At 38.8% G+C, this 13,961-nt stretch overlaps 1 protein-coding gene across 2 annotated transcripts in view; it reads left to right on the top strand.

The window, feature by feature from the left end:
* Positions 1-4,729: 4,729 nt before the first annotated feature.
* Positions 4,730-13,961, top strand: part of foxn2a (forkhead box N2a) — a 23,273-nt gene continuing 14,041 nt past the window's right edge. Inside the window, exon 1 of one of the 2 annotated variants that reach the window (XM_024297480.2) lies at positions 4,730-4,935. The gene's annotated coding sequence lies outside the window, so the exon portion shown is untranslated. The remainder of the gene's footprint in view (positions 4,936-13,961) is intronic. The other variant, XM_024297479.2, reaches the window with a different exon arrangement.

The raw sequence follows: 13,961 nt of genomic DNA, 5'->3' as shown, positions 1-13,961 counted from the left end.
TCACTGGAGCCTGATGCTTCATCGTCATTCACAGCAGAATGCAATCACTACCTGTGTACTCAGGTTTGGTTTGACCATAGTTACCTATAGGGAAATGGAGAGCTTCCGAGTCCCCATGCATGCACACAAACGTGCATGTCTGTGTGCACGGTCAGGTGTGCATGTGCACCACTCTTCAGAGTAGGACAATTCTCCTGATGACTGTTTCACTTTGCATTTCAAAGGTGGTTCAAGCTAATTAGCTCAGGAAGTCACTGTCTTCAAGGTCTGCTGCAAATACCACCTTTAACAGTTTGTGACGGAACACATTTTAGAAGGGATTATAAGGGAAAATATACAGAACTAACTTTCAAAAGTGAAAGGATAAAGTTCTTATAGAGGGCAACACATTGTTAGAACAAAAACCAACAGATTAGATTAGATTAGATTAGAACTAAAACATGCAAAATAATAAATAGATAAAGTGAAGAAAATAAGTATTTGATCCTTTGCTGATTTAGGTTTACCCACTTAAAAAGAAACTGACAGTTTGTTATTCTATTGGAAGGTGCATTCGAAGAGTGAGAAAATCACAAAGAAAATCAAGAAGTCCACTTTCAAAAATGTATGATTTATTTGTATTTCATGGAGGGAATAAGTATTTGAACCCTATTAACTTAATACTTTGTGGGAAACCCCTTCTTGGCAGCACAGAGGTTGGACATTTCCTGCAGTTGATGATCAGATTTTTACACATATATAGGAATACTTTTGGTCCACTCTAGTCTTCCTTGCAAATGACTATTAAATGATTCAACAGAGACGGTGACCGCCTCCATGACCTTGACATGGTTCTTCTTTAGCCGTTCCTCGTTGCCTTGACTGTATGCTTGAGTCATTATCCTGTTGGAGGACCCACTTTAAGCATGCTGGTGGAGGGAGGGAGGTCAGAATTTGAAGGTACATGGCTCCACCCATCCTCCCATCCACACAGTGGAGTAGCCCTGTGTGGAAAAACAACCCCAAATCATAATGTTTCCACCTCCATGGTTGACAGTGGGGATGGTGTTCTTGGGGTCATAGGCAACATTTCTCTTTATCCAAACATGCTGGGTTGACTTGATGCCAAAGAGCTCAATTTTGATCCCATCTGACCTCAGAAGCCTCTCCCAATCACTCTCTAAATCAGGGATAGGCAGCTCCAGGCCTCGAGGGTCGCAGTATCTGCATGATTTCCCGATATCCAAGCCCTAATTATGACTGATTACCTGGTTCAAGTGTGTCCAGCCAATTAGAACATGCCAGAGCAGGGTATGTGGGAAAACGTGCAGGAATGCAGCCCTCGAGGCCCAGAGTTACCCATACCTGCTGTAAATCATGATGTTGTCTGTTGTCAAACTTGAGGTGGGTCTGCACATGTGCCTTCTTAAGCAAGGGGACTTTGCGAAATGTTAAACGATTGTGGTGTCAAGTAATAGTTTTCTTGGTGACTGCTGTTCCAGATACTTTGAGATCATCAGTTAACTCCTGTCGTGTTGTTTTTGGCTGATTTCTCACTGTTCTCATGATAAACAAACCCTACCAGATGAGATCTGGTTTGGAACCACATACATTTAGGTGGATTGATGATCATGTCCTTGTAATTTGGCTCAATTGCACTAACAGTTATGACCTTTACCCTCAGCCTCCTGCTGATGGTTTTGTAGTCCATTCCAGTCTTGTGCAGGTCTACAATCTTCTCCCTTAAATCCACTGAAAGCTCTTTAATCTTTCCCATGTTGGAGAGTCTGACTGATGGACTGATTCTGTAGACAGGTGTCTCTTCTACAGGTGATTAGTTCAAACAGATGTCTTCAATTCAGGTTGATTAGGGGAATCTAAGTGCTCTGTGTGAACAGAACTCGTAAAGGTAACCAGGGATCGAATACTTTTTTTTTCTTAGGAAACCCAAAAGCATAAAAAAATGTAAAGTTAATTTCTTATTTTCTATTTCTCTCTGTTCAAGTGAAAATGCCATTATTGTCATTTCTTTTTAGGTGGGCAAACCTACAAAATCAAGAAGGGATCAAATACTTGGTTCCTCCACTGTACAGAAACAATGGTGGTCATCCATGTCTGCAGAAGGAATAAAAAGAACAAAAAAGTTTTTTTTGTTTTTTTTTTCCCAGCCGGAACAGATTTTCTTTTGAAATTGGATTTACAGACACAGTTTACAATCCTTTACTATCTGTGTACTAAAGTGTGTGTTCCTGTTCCAGAAGCAGCAGTTGTAAGGCACAACAAAGGCAGGAGCACGGAGTGAATGAAGAGCAGCATACAAACAAAGGTAGTCCTTAATAGAGAGTTTTATGAGCTCCAGACCTGCTGAAATAGTGTTGTGCGTGTGCAGCGGCTCTTATCGGCTCTGTGGCAGCGGGGCAGGGGGAGAGTGAGAGCTTCCACACTCGCGATCAGTAAAAATGGTCTGATTCATTTTCCGCATGAGAGGGTCTCACAGGGGCGGCATCAGACCAGCCAGTCCACACAGATTTATGGACCATTAAAGCAGCAGGCCTCCTGACCACTATGCCACTACAGCTGGCAGCTAAGACACACTGCACCCTCATTCATGCCTGGCCACTGCTCTCCATCACAGGCTGGCTTATTCATTGTTCATCCCTTCATCAGTACCACTTTTTCAGCCCTGCGAGAATTCCCCTCTTCCTACTCCAATCTGCCTCCTTCATTTTATTTGTATCAAAGTTTCTCACAGTTCATTTGTTTTCTTCTTCTTTTATCTCGCCAAAAGGATGACATCCTTCTTCATACCATAATTTGTGATTGACGATACAATTCACAATTGATGTTGGTTCCAATTCGATCTGATTTATTGACCTAAAATCAATTCAGGACATCTTTAGCCAAAACTTCAACCAGTCTGACTCAGAGATGGTGAACAGTGCTGGTGAAGTTTTCCAGATTCTTCTTGCAAGATAGTCATGTGTAAATTAAATATGCGTACAAACAAGTAAACAAAAATAACTGGCAAATCCATTCACATTTTAGCTTCACTGTTGATTTTCCACATAAAAATAATACAAACAGAACATTGTATATTGCACTGTATGGTCACGTCTTTGCAAAATTCAGTGTTTCCACACATTGGACTTTCATCCAATATGTGTTTTCCACTGTGTTGGCACTTGGTCATTTTTACGTTACAGTAAAATAAACCTACTGTGCCTCAAAAGTAGTATTTTCTAAGATTGATGATCGATTTATCTAATTTTCAAGCAATGTTATAACTATAAAGTTCAATTCGATTAACAACTTGCTTCAGACATATCACTCTGGTTGGATCCTAGAAATAAATTGATTATTGATTATGTTGATTAATCGTTAAAACCCTATTAAGTGTTGTAAATATCAGAAAGTACTCCCGTGAAAACATCTTGTGGTGCTCTCCAGGTTTTGCTGTTTTTGTCCTGCAGTTTTCTGATCAGATTAGTAGCACCACAGACAACCAAACATAAGGGCTCTGTCTTTTTAAAGCAACCTCAATCAGCTGTTTCCGTGGTGATTAATGCATCTTGTCCTCCTCGCTCCCATTTGCCAGCTTTTCAACTTCATCATCCCTAGGTGTGATACTGGAAGGAAAAGTGGGGCAGAATCTATGCTGCTTGCGGCCCTAAGAATAGCTCAGTGCGTAATAAAATGATGCAATAGGAACCTGAGCAAAAGCTCCAAAACATGAATGAGAGGATTGATGAATAACATTTCCATTCTCTATTTTTTTTAATTAATTTGTCCTGTTGAGTAAATTGACACTGCACAAAAGGAACTAACAGAAATGGCCTAATTTAAGATAAGCCAAAAAAAAGCAATTTTCCAAGAGTCACAGTGGTATTTATGACACAAAAACACCATCTATGCCTAGCCTGTTTGTCCGGTTGAAGGAAGGGGGAAGAACAACATGCGCATTGACATTGACGCAGAAGTATTTACAGCACTGCAGCATGGCAGGTACTTGGGTTTCAAAGAAAACAGAGAGGCTATTAGATCAGTTGAGAGAGCCACTCGTGTGCGCTCATGAAATAGAGTGGCTGAGATGAGCAAGGTAGCACCATCATGTGAAAGTTACAGTTTGGTGTGGAATCAGTCGGCCATACAGGAAAGCTCCAGACATCCAGGCAAGGAGGCAAGACCTACCGAGCAGGTTTCTCCAGCCACAAGTTCACTTGAAGAGCCGTGTTAGTACTGCAAATTAAAGTGTTTGGAAGTTATTCCTTTCACTCAGACATAAATATTTATTACTTAAGTTCAATAAATGTTTGTACTTGGTCACTTTTATTTTTCAGCATGGGTAAGCAGAACCCAATCTGTCTGTAGTGTGTTGAAGGGTCTTGTCTGACCCTTGAAATGTGGTTTAGTCAAGGAGGGGCCCGGCTGAGGGTCCACTATCGTCCTGAGGCTGGGTGTGGTGACACATGCCTTCTCTCCGCCCCGAGGTGTTTGTGCACCCTTGTGCTGAATACGCGTGAGCGTGCTTGTGGGACCTGTCCGGCTTCAACTATCCAAACAACCCCTTGAACAGTCGCGCACACACTCACTTGTTTTTCACAAATTCATCTAATCACTAAAAATAAAATAAAACGCGCTCTTGCCTCCTGTAGCTCGTGCGATTAAACTGAAAGAACATCGCACGGTGCAGAATTGGATGGCGTGCGCGTTCACGGAGCCCCGGCGCTGCGGCAGTTGCCAGGGGAGATAGGAGGGGAGGGGTTTTGATTGGCTGAAGTGGAGCTGTTGCCATAACGACGCGGAGGGGTTTGGTAGCGTTGCCGTGCGCTGTGTGATCTGCGCGCTGCGTGTATGGAGGAAGCAGCTGCTGATCTGATCTCTGACATTGTGAGACAGACATCTGAATAAACGGCGCGCGGACGTGTCTTTAATCACCGGGACACGTCTTGAATGATTGTAAGTATTTCACTTTCATTTTTTTAATTTTAATTTTTCTTGTAATGAATTACGTTTTAGACGTGTCGGGCAGGAAACAGACAGCGCTCGGAAGAAGCTAAAAGTAAAATTGGTCAAGTGACTTTGGTTAGAGGAGCCAGCATGGCAGAACGAGCGACAGCATGTGGCCAGCTAGCTTATGTTAACGTGACTTTTCTGTGTCACACACCGAAAGTAACCCGCGGCGTTTCACAGAGCCGAAAAAAACACATTTATTTCGACACACGGCGAGCACATTTTTTCAAAATAAAATTCAGCTTATGCTAAAGCTAGCGGACTGACTCGCCGCGCGGCTGCTAAAGCTACTTTCTCGTCTCAGTGAACTATCTGAGAGCTGAGAACCAAACTCACTTAATGGTTAAGAACACTCATAACTAACCAGCTATAAGTGAAGTCTTCACGAGTACTGAGTGTCGGGAAATACGCAAGAGTCTGCGTCATCATAGGAAACTTTGTAGTCTTTGTTGTGTTACTCTTGTGGTTGTTTGTGAGGCACACAGAAAATCTATGTAGTTTTCAATATGAAAATCCTTTTAGCAGCTAGCACACTTAATTTTCATATTTTAAAATATATAATTAAATTAACACGTTCCATGTTAGACTCACCCCCTATTAAAGCTCACAAAAATGATTGAATATTTTCGGGTATTTATAAAGGCAAACAGAGGTTAGGAGGTGCGCTGTAGAGCTAAGCACATGCTGGAATGGATTATCACAAGATTGTCCCAGATACTGTGCTCTACAAACAATGTCAGTGTTGAAAAAAAAATCTGTCTGCTTCTGTTGACTATGCTGAATCAGTGTTCATATGTTGGATTGTGATTATGAATTGGCATTTTATGGGTCAGTTCTTAAGCAATATGGATTTTATTGAGCTATTTTTGCCAGCTGAATTATGGGTAATATTCTGATTCCATCAGAATTTGATTTGAAAAGGATTGTTGGTTTGAGCTATTATTATCTATAAGGTGGTTTTTTTTTTTATTTGGCAGATTTTAGGTTTGGTTTTGGATATGTTGTTGTTGTTGTTTGTATTCACCCACCCCCTCATTCCAGTCTGCCAATCAAATCAATGGATTGGTTGAGTAAAAAAGGGTCCGCCATTGCTGCAACCATCTGATCTCGCCAAGATGAGTGGTATAAGGACAGAAATGTGTTACCGCACTGCAGATTCAATCAATTTTCCTTATTTCAAGCCAAAAAATGTATGGTTATGAGACTTGCCTATTTGTCTGAAAACATGTCATCAATACACCAAACCCAAGCAAATTTCTTTAGCCATAGTTGGATTTTTTATCAATTTTTTCAGTTATACGTATGTATATTTTTTAAGAGTAGCACAAACTCTTATTTATTTGAATTATGTTCATTATTTATTAGTTGGTCAGACACATTGTGTGTTTCAAGTCCTTTGAGATTCTCTTGTTGCTGTTTGACAGAATTATGTTTGCTTTATTCATATTTATTTAATTTTAACCTTTAAAACATTTTTGGGGATTTTCTTATTGAATTGACCTCAGCAGAGTCTCCCCTTTGTGGCTGACAGTTGTTTAAGCCTCGGTTGATAAATGGAGGGCAGAGGAGGCAGGAGTTTAAGGGTCAAAGAAGCAGACATTATTAGCCTGCCAATAATTTTTATTGGAAACATTTCCATGGTAGGTGAAGACATCTGGTTGTGCGTTAGCATGTAGCTTCTCAGAACTACATTTGAATGAGTGTACACAGCATCCAAAGTGTAAGAGCGTTGGCTTCCCAGAATAGACAAGGGTATGGTAACTACTGACTTCACAGCTATAAATAAAACCTCCTGTAACCCAGTAAAGTGGTTGTTGTGATGTGAAATGGCTTTAATGCCCACCGTGATGTAAAGCATATTTAATACTTTTGGTTAAGTTTTTACTTGTTGGTTTGGAGACTCCAAAAAAAAAAGCTGTGATACTTCTTGTTTTGAGGTTGTTTCCTAACTCCATAAAGGCTGAATTCAGACATACGGTTCAGTTTTTATAAACACTGTGGTCACCATGCTTTGCATTTGAAAGGATCTCTGACTGAGAACGTTATGCAGATTTTAAACTGAAATACATGTCAAGAAAATAGGTGCTGCACAATGCAGAAGTTTTTGTTTTACAACCAGGATAAAAAAATGTCAATTTTTTTACATTTTTTAAATTCACTGTCTCAATATTTAAATGCTTATTTAAAAAAAATTGACTATAATTTTTAATACACAAAATTGGAGTATCAGAAACCGTATGAAACTGCCAATGAAGATTCTTTCCTTTCAGATCCATCTCAAGTTCTGCACATTTGCCTAAGTAAACTGGTAAAACTGATTTCCTGGAGTCACTATATTATTCTACTCTACTGTACTGATGACAGCTGCATTGGGTTTGAAAGTGTGAGATGCTATTGAAGATTGACACGTCTGCACCGTCCTGAATTCTGGGTATAAAACATCTCAGTAGGGAAGTGTTTAATCATGTTGCTGTGACCCTCTGTCCTACAAGAGTGGCACACCATCAGCAGTTTGAAATGGTCTCGTTGTGTTATCAGTCTTATCGCAGTGCTGTGTACTCTGACCCAGAGCAAACGAAAGGCTGAAATCTCCTGGTAGATGTATGACTGACTGGAGCATGGACTTCATGACGAAAGATGATCCGGGAGGCTCAACACCTGCAGGATTGCTTCACACAAACTACGTTTCTTAGGGTTTCTCTTTGTAAAAAAGACAAAAACTTACAAATAACACTTAACTACCAGTTCATGGATAACTATCTTATTTGTTGGATTTAAAAAGTTTGATTGTAATATGATAAGAATGTTGGTAGCAGAGATCTAAATTAACACTTGCTAACCCACCAAAGTATGAATAAATAAAAACTTACTTGCCAAAGTGGCAAAAAACCCACATCTTTTTTTAAATATTTGCTTCAAACCATCTTGCAGGTCAGAGTGCTAACATAACATTTTCCATGAACATCACATTTGACGTTTCATCCATTTGTGTTCTGATATTGGTATACTTTGGTAAAAGTGCAGGCGGTGTTGTTTGGAACAAGTTACACCAAACGGCTGTTATGGTTGAATGTTAGGAAGACAGAAAACCTAATGAAGTTAATGACTTATCAGTGTGTGACCAGGATGAAAAAGGAAGTGATACAAAGGAAAAGAGGACGTTTAACTCAAAACAGCTTTGTGGTTGTGAGTGGCTGTTTTTTTGATAAAGAAAACAGTTTAATTCACTGCAAGGGCTGTTGCATGTATGCAAAAAAGAAAGAAAAAAGCAATTTCACATCTAGCTAGAAAACTGCCAAAAAAAAAAAAAAAAAACATAAGATCATCCGTGAACACAAACACCAAAAGAAAAGAGGAACTCATAGATTGTGAAGTGGATTAGAAAATCATATGTCTGAGAAGAAGTCTGGAGGAATTTGATCATGTTGGATAAATCAGGAATTACGATAAATACATTCTAAAGACCAGTACACATAGCTGATATTTTATTTTTGAGCTCTGTTTAAATACTAAAACTAAATCTTAAACGTTTTTTTTCATGTCAATAAAATCAATTTTTTGCAGTTTTTTTTGTTTGATTTTTTTAAATTATGGTTTAAATGTTTTTTCTTCAAATAAATGTAGCTAGTGGAAATGTGCTGGTAACTTTTGGAATTTACCAACCATTTTGGCCAGTGATCAAAAAAGTTGAGTGGCTGTCAGAATAAGGAAGTGTCTGCTTTGCTGAAGTGACTAGTTTTGTGGTGTTTTTTACTTGTAGTGGTTCACTTTAATCAAAGAAAATTGATTTAATAAGTGTTATATGGACAGGAAAAGTTGCTCACATAAGTCCTAAGTAGGTTTTTAACATAAACAATAATCCTTTGTTTACCTGAGTTTTTAATCAGTGGGCCTCAGCTTTGACTGTTGGCCATCTCTCAGGGAGTTCAGGCAGATGGCTGATTTTTTTTTTTTGAATATCTTGACAGAACTGGTGTGATAGTTAAAGAGGGACATCCCCTGAAGTCTGCAGTCATCTCTGCTCCGTAACAAGCACAAAAGGCGGCTCTGAATTTGAGTTGCAAATGTAGAGCAGCCTCTGATGAACTGCCGTGTTTCACTTTCTCCGGTTGTAGTTTTGTGTTTCTGCGCTGATCAAATGACCACCTTTGTTTGTTTCTCAGGTGTTCAATGGGAGTTAACTAGCGTAAATGATTCTAGTTGAGGGACAAATTAACTAGAAATGACTCGTTTAGTAAATCTCAAGTCCGTTTTTTTTGTCCTCTGAAGCTTATGTTGTGATTGCTATTAATAGATGCCGCTACCATGATGTTTTTTTTTGTTCATGCTGTGGAACCCTTCCATCAAGTCCATTTATAATTCCATATTTCTTGATTAGTGGTCATGCTCTGCCTCTGTGGTTAGCCAACACCCCCCCTCTCATACCTCTTCCCTTTCCCTCTTCAGCCCCCAACTGTCTCATTTCTGACAGGCTGGACTCAGCCCATTAGGGTCTGCCTCAATGGAAGCAACAGTTTCCTTGATTGAAGGAAAGGAAGAGGCGAGGAGGGCTGCGTCCTGTGACACAATGGGTCTTTGTCTTGTCCCTGTTGACTGGATTAACGAGATTTATTTAATTAATTGAATCATATAAAACAAACTGAAAAGCTTGTGTTCAAACAATCACCTAGAATGCGTCGGATAATAAATGTCATGTTTTCTACAATATAGCAGCAAGTTGACGCAGTTCTTAACCCTGCCCATTTGTTTCACCTTTTAAACTTTTTTTCTGTTATGATGTGGGAATTACACCATTGCAGACCAGTACAGCAAAATCCTTTTATCTTCTCAAAAAGTTAAATGAGAGGAGACATGAATCCTTTATGAATGGAAAAGACGTGCTCAGTCAATGGTTATAAACGCTGATTAAAAAAAAAAATAAAAAAAAGTTAATCATTTTCATTGACTGTATATGACAACTGGAGCAAGCAAGTGTGACGTCACCCAACAAAATGACTTGCTTCTGGCTCCAACCAAGTGAAGTCAATTCTGAAGCCATTTTTTTGCATTGACATGTTGGAGCCAGATTATGTCAGTAAGCAGTGATTGCTGAGTCAACGTTTCTATGGCAACCACTTTTTCCACTTTTCAGCCTGTTGGAAGTCCACACTACTACCATAAGAAAGCAGGCTACAGAAAATACGTCAGTGAAACATTTCAGATGTTTGACGTGAGACCACGTCAAAATTTAAGTCAAATCAATGTTTTCGCCGCCATGTTGGAGTCAGATGATATCAGTAAACAGTGATCGGTCTGAGTTATTTTTACTATTGCAACCACCCTCAGCAATCAGGAGTGAGCTTATTTGAAGTCCACATTCCTACCATAGTAAAGTGGGTTTGACAAAATCTGTCACTGAAACATTTCAAACGTTTGACATGAGACGACATAGTTTTTATCTTATTTATAACTTGAATAATGTACGCTACAGGCAAACATGAAATAAAAGGATTATCATGAATATGTAAAAAAATTATAGCAGAGCTAAAATGGCTTCTCTGACAAATATAATGACAGCCACTTCCTGTTGGACTCGACAAAATTGAAAAGATAAGTGACTATATAAAAACTGGATTGAGTGACCCCGCCCCCCTGACGTTCCAAACAGGAAGTGCCCGCTGGCTCCAAAAAAACCCAGCGATTACTCATTTTATTCTTGTTTTGATACTATTTTAACATGTTCTTCCTAATCCTATTTTTTTCCATATTTGTCTTGTTGTGTAAAGTATTCAAATTTTAAACTGGCCAATCAGATGTCTCAATAAAAGTATGTAGTCTCATTTTTGAAACGTGTGATTCACAAATTTCAAGTAGCCGCTTTCAAGTGGTAGGTGTGTGAACTTTCAACAAGTTCACTCCTCATTGGTGAGAGTGGTTTCCATAGTAACGATAACTCACTGTTTACTGACATAATCTGGCTCCAACATGGCAGCGTCCATATTGTTGAAAAAAAGTTTTATCTAGTATTGTTGGAACCAGACATAAGCCATTTTCCATGTTTGACATTACACTCACTTGGTCCAGTTCTCAGATAAAGTCAATGTTTCTTTTTAAATCTTGAATAAAATATTTCTTGCTAAAGCTCTTTAGTTCTTTTTAATTTCCTTTGTATGTGCTTTGCTTAGAGTAAGGTTGATTTACAGATGTCAACACAACAGGAGGATTCAGGAATGCAGAGTCGTTAAACTGATGCTAAACAAAAAAAAGAGCTATTAGAAAACACAGTGATAGTATTGATTTCAGAGTGGTTGTAAATACATGACATATCCAAAAACATTGAATAATTTTGTTTGCTTCTGTCCAGTGCACCTTTTTTTGTTTAATTTGGAACTGTAAGTGCAGCAAATTAAATTATTTTAATGGAGGAAATCCTCTGTTCTCTGTTAGCTTTGAGCTGAAGAGAGTGTGTAGCCCGTTGACTTTAACCTTCAGTTAGTAAAATAATGCTGAGAGCTTTATTTTCCAATGACCTGTCAAAGCAATCTTCATCTTTTTGCTTTTTCCAATCCAGAATAATTAACGAGGCTTTGGTGATTGTTTTAGGGTGATGAAGCTTTTGCCATTCAGCTGCAACCATGAAGATCTGTAAAAACCTATCAGAATATTTCAGTCCTCATCTCTTTGTTTTGCAAATAAAATCCAATACTGCAACCCTTAAGGTTAAGACAAAGGTATTGTTCAAACTATAAATGATAGATATTAATATTTAAACTAACTGAAGTATTCCTCTAAAGTTTGATAGTTGGATTTATATCTAGTTGGATTTATTTATTGACATGATGTTTCCCTTGTTTTATCTCCTTTAAGTTTATTTTAAAGTTTCCACCTGCTGTGTTCCTCAGTTGATTCCTAGTTTTTATTTTTTTCTTCTTTTAAGAAACCATCCATGTCATTGATTTAGTTCTGTTGTTGTGTGTGTTACCTGTGAGCCTACAACAACAACATGCATTCCTTCTATAGGTGTTACTCATCTCACTTTCAAGTAGTGTGTTCTTAGTTTCAAATTTAAAAGCTCAAGTACCGTATTTTCCGGACTATAAGTCGCACCGGAGTATAAGTCGCAGGGGCCAAAAAATGCATAATGAAGAAGAAAAAAACCATACACAAGTCGCACTGGAGTATAAGTCGCATTTTTTTCAAGTAATTTATTTTACAAACTAGTTGAAAAAAACGATATTACATCATCCTGGAAGGTAAGTTATAACATTCATAAGTGAATAGAAAACAGGCTGAATATGTGTCAACACATATTCACATATTAGCATCATGAAAAAAACAAAAGGTGTAGCATTTATATAACATAACAGTTTTATTTAACTATAGCCTCAAGAACTCATCAACTTTGTATCTTTACTGTAATTAATTGCACGCAATCTCACTCCATATCACTAAATCCCTTAAATTCTTCGTCCTCTGTGTCACGTCTGAATAACTAAAGTAAATAAAGTAATTGCATAGATCACCATAAGAGGACACTCTAGACTTACCGTCCATATCTCATCATTAAAAATTCCGTATATAAGTCGCACTGGAGTATAAGTCGCAGGGACATTCAATCTATGAAAAAAACCGCGATTTATAGTCCGGAAAATACGGTATTGCTTTTAGTCAGGCTGTGTTTATGTGTTTTATCATTACAGATCAATAAAGGAGAAAAAAAAGCAGCCGCAGATGCAGTGGTTCAAAAACCTTCAAACCACTGTGACTGAGGCACACAAATGTATACACACACTCGCCTTCTTAGGTGTTCTTATTTAACTAATGTGGAAGGTAATCTCAAACATGGACCTTCTCAGGGACATTCCTTTGAGAGCTTATAGTCAAATCTAGCTGGACTTTAGGACGTATTCAAAATGCAAAGCCCTCAGATGTTTGTTGTTTACAGGCAGTTGAGGCTGTTGTGTACTATCTTGGTGAACGTTGGTACCCTGAATTTAAAGACACACTCAAAGAGATAAGGTTTCAGTTTTGGTTGGGGGCTGGCGTGTACTTTGGAAGGCCTCGCCTCTGTTTGCACTTTAAGTGTCGTCTTGTGTGTTTGCGATTGAAGCCGCTGAATGAGGGTAATGCCACCGAGGAGGGCGAACAGAAGCAGTACTTGTAATCTAAGCTACTTATTTGTGGAATTCACATTTCTGCGTCAGTAAAAAAAAAGTCGACCGTTTTGGTGCAAACTCGGCTGGATTCTATTTGAAGGAAGTCTGAAGTTGTTTTCTGAAAATGAACTTCCTCAACAGGCAGGAGGTGTTTCCTTCCCTCCCAGTCCCCTGTTTGAAACAGCCAGTCGAATACTGAGCACTTTGGAAACATGACTAGACCATAAACAACTGCTGCTTTGTATGAGCTGAGTGTGGGGCCAGTTGTAATGCGGTGTGAGAGCATTTTCATTTGCTTTCACCTCGTGCACTGAGTAAACTGTTTACATACAGCAAAGAGTTTTACTTGAAAATGCAGTATTCTGCCATATTTTTACTAACTGTTACCTGAACGTATTTAGTCATATTTAATTACCTAATTTGAACCACGTGTGAAGTAAAAGCTTCGGGTCAGTCAGCTGCTTCCCTATGAAACAGTCTATTCCACTGTATTCCTTCCTGCCTTTGTCTCATTCACATTAATAGAGCCCCAACCAGACTGGGTAGTCATCTAAATATCAGTTAGGGTGTCAAATAACAACCGTCACCACAAGGGCTTGCGACACACCTTTGTGTAACTGGTTTGTGTCAACTGATTGTGTGAATTTTGTGTGAAGAGGGCGTGGTGTGTGTACACAGCCTCCATGTAGTTTTATCCCTAATATCTGGAGATTTGAAAATGTGGATTGCAGAATGAAAAGATAATCATTGTTTGTTTTGTTTTTTTCCTTTTTTTCAATTCAAGTGGGTTTTCATGACAGCCGGGCGTTCCGTGACATTCGGCTTGATGCCTTTCCC

Source organism: Oryzias melastigma, linkage group LG15 (assembly GCF_002922805.2).
Source record: "Oryzias melastigma strain HK-1 linkage group LG15, ASM292280v2, whole genome shotgun sequence".
Taxonomy (NCBI): Eukaryota; Metazoa; Chordata; class Actinopteri; order Beloniformes; family Adrianichthyidae; genus Oryzias; species Oryzias melastigma.
This window is presented reverse-complemented; position numbering and strand designations above follow the sequence as displayed.